This window comes from Zerene cesonia, unplaced genomic scaffold (assembly GCF_012273895.1).
Source record: "Zerene cesonia ecotype Mississippi unplaced genomic scaffold, Zerene_cesonia_1.1 Zces_u002, whole genome shotgun sequence".
Taxonomy (NCBI): Eukaryota; Metazoa; Arthropoda; class Insecta; order Lepidoptera; family Pieridae; genus Zerene; species Zerene cesonia.
In genome coordinates, this window is record NW_024045132.1 from 2,586,898 (window position 1) to 2,590,593 (window position 3,696).

The following is a 3,696-nucleotide window of genomic DNA, read 5'->3' on the forward strand; positions in this document are numbered from 1 at the left end:
CCCTCTCCAAGAATGAGCACACCAAATTCGTTGACGTATACCTCCAATATATAGCTACAGTGTTAGTTGTATCACCAAACCACCGAGGGTCGTTTGGGATATTGTACGGTTCTGCAACTATTGCCATCGGTATGTACCACTCCGCAAGGGACTGAAGCAACAAGTCTTGGGCCCTACGGCAGTGGTTCAGGTTAGTTTGGAGAATTATGTTTTTGTAATCCATTGTTAATTTTCCATACATACCACCCCATCAATCTCCTCAGCATCACGCAAATTTGAGTTGCTTGATATTGTTTCACGGTTTGATAATCCATTGGTTGCAGGTTTATGTAAAACCTTTCTGGATTGCTCCTTCCTTGGTGGCAAGCATTTCTTGCTTCCCAGTCTATGGTCAGATGAAAGACCAGCATCGGCACATACTGGACACCTTGGTGAATCCGCAGTACACTGAGCTGCCTTATGACCTTCTATCCCACAATAAAAACAGCATGAGCTTCTATCTACCGAGCTCGTGCAATTTGGTCGCGCATGACCTCTTTCAAGGCAACGGAAACATTGCAGAGGGCGTGCAGCTAACACAATTATTCTAGCTGAAATCCATCCAATTTGCAACCTCTTTGCCGTCCTACGTCCTAAGAGCCGTGGTATGCATATAGTGTATGTCACTCAATTGAGATACAGATTTCAAATGGCGGAATTTTTGTTATCAGTCCAGTGTCGTGTGAGATCATTTTAAACATAGGTACATACAAATCATTCCTGTTTTAATATTAATATAGATTTATATTTCTAATTTCAAATAAGTAACTAAATATCCGAAGACAACAGACTTGCTTATTCCAGAGAAAATAACCCTTTGCCTACGGGCATCGAAGTCGAGAAAAAATTCCTTTAAACTATACCAGGTATAAGATAATAATGAAATATTAATGTAAAAATATTTCGAGATAACATTTTTTTTCACGCAATTAAGTGATTTTCTTTTACAATTTGACCTTTGTTGTCAGATAAAAAAGGTTCTATTAACAATAGCATCCGCCGAGAAAGAACTTTTAGCATACAATTTTAAATAGAATATCTGTTATAGGTCAATTTCATTTATTCTCATCTTTTAGAAATTAAAAACTTTTTAACGGATTTTAAACGCGATTTATTCATTATATTATTAACCCGACGTTTCGAACACTTTACAGCGAGCGTGGAGATTCTCATCTTTTTATGATTATAATAGATATATACCGTTTATATACATAAAAGACAAATGAAAGTTTATTCAAATTTATGACCAACCAGATATGTTTTCATTGAATATTTGCAAAGCTTTGTAAATACAAATTACAATTGGGTGACGTCATAGCATAAACAACTATGCCACAGCAAGGCTGTAATTATCTACCTGGTCTTTTGACCATTGCTTGCTTGGGATCTGATTAGTTATTCTCAAACGCAGCTGGACATGACAAAGCGTGTATTTGATGATGTTTCTAATCACGTGCCGTGTAATCAAAATACTTTTAATTCCAGTTCAAAGCATAACAAAGGTGAATATAAGGACCTGATTTCGACTTCGCGCTCAAATAAAAACTATATATTATATAGCTATATATTAAATCAAATAAGCTCTATGCAATCGGCAAATTATGCAACAAAATCCTATCCTACTTTCTACTTCCTACTAATATTATAAATGCGAAGGTTTGTAAGGATGTGTGTGTGTGTTTGTTACTCTTTCACGCAAAAACTAATGACCCGATTGCAATGAATTTTGGTACGTAGACAGCTGGACAACTGGAATAACATATATCCCGATATTCTTACGGGATACGGACTTACGCGGGTGAAACAGCGGGGCGCAGCTAGTAGACCATAAGCAGACATTGACTATATAGCCTAATCCTAGGTTTTACATTTGTAATACTTTTCAATGAATAGAAAACAATTCGATCGAATTCGATGAGGATGAGAGATTCGAACTCACATCCCACGCGTTAACGTGGCGACGCTTTGTAACGCTAGGCCACTGTATTACTGAGGTCTGAGGGAACTCTCCCACCTCAGCAAACGAATTTCCTCTACTCTTACAATTTTATGTCCCAAAAGGGGTACCCCACGCCATCCAACAAAATTGAGTTAAACATCTCAACCAATATGATATATGATAAATAATATTTATATATGAAACATTATATTTAATAATAGACCGAGAGATGAACACAAAAATTGTGTGATTTTTTACCAGTCCAGTCAGTTACACTTCAGTACAACTACATAATGACGAAAAGGATAATTATGGTCGTAGCTCTAGCACCAGTGGCCCAATCGGGCGTTAATCGAACGTGTCCTAAAAAAAACTAAAATTTTCCATTTTGCTCGACAAAAAATTCTTGTATTTTGTATAGTCTATAGTCGATAAAAAGAGGGGCCCAACCGAAGAAAAAACGTTTCATTCAAATTAAACAATCTACAGACTAATCAGACTAATTTTTGAACAGATATATAAAGAACAGATTAAAAACGCGAACCGTTATATTCGAATGGAGTTTTCTTTTAATTTCCCTTTAGTAAGATTTATTTTAATTAGTTACAGAAGTGGGCGCCTTGTATTTACATAATTTATTGGCACAGTTAAATGTTAAAAATAGAAATATAATTACGTTTTCATTGAGGTCTTTTTAATTTTTATTACGTAAAGATTGAAACGCATTACTAAAGATATACGTGGGATATGATTGGCCTATGCATCAACTTTGAGAATAAGCCCACTATTCGTCCAAAAACAGCCGAGGGATTATCAGCAAATGCAAGTATTAATAGTATTATATTATCTGAGCCATAAAACCACGCTACTAATATTATAAACGCAAAAGTTTATTAGAATGACGTTACTCTTTCGCGCGAAAACCACTGACGGATTTTGACGATACTTGGCAGTAATGTGGCCTATGTACCAGAATAACACGTAAGCTATAAAAATACTTAATGTTACTCGCTTCATTCGCGAATACAGTAAGTCTTGTATCAAGATGATGCACGAGAAGAAACGTAGAAGAGAAGTATATATAGGATTACTTTAGTATTATTTCATCTGTGGTATTACTATACTAAGTAAGCATAGTAAATATCTCACTATGCTTACTTAGTATGCTAATATATAATATAATCAATCAATACTTCATAAAGCGACATCAACAAAATTAGACGATGGGAAAACGCAAGTGACTAAAAACAAGCTCATTATTAGAATTCCAAGGCAGGCCAGCCGGCGCCATGAAATTGTATTCTACGAAACACGTCCCCTTGCAAGTGCAATTCATAAGGGCTGCTACATGTGCCGTCTTACCTGACACGACATTTAGCTTTTCATTTAACAATAAAAACCAGGAAATAAAACTATTTTCCTAAGTTAATACAAAAAAAATATTGATTCATAAAGCATAGAAATGAAAGCGATCAACTAATTTTAGAAATAGCTTTTCACGCTACCAGCTTAGTGGCTAGGAGAAATTAATGTACCTAATACGGAAATAATAATTTTTCTTCTGGGATATTCTCATCTCATTAATTTTCAAATAAATTACGATTAATGTTGTCTCTTTGTATAGAAATGTAACAAATCGCTGTCTGTTAAGATATTTAAAGCAATAATCAAAACGAACGCAAAACGACCGTTGACGTCAATCAGATTATAAATAGATA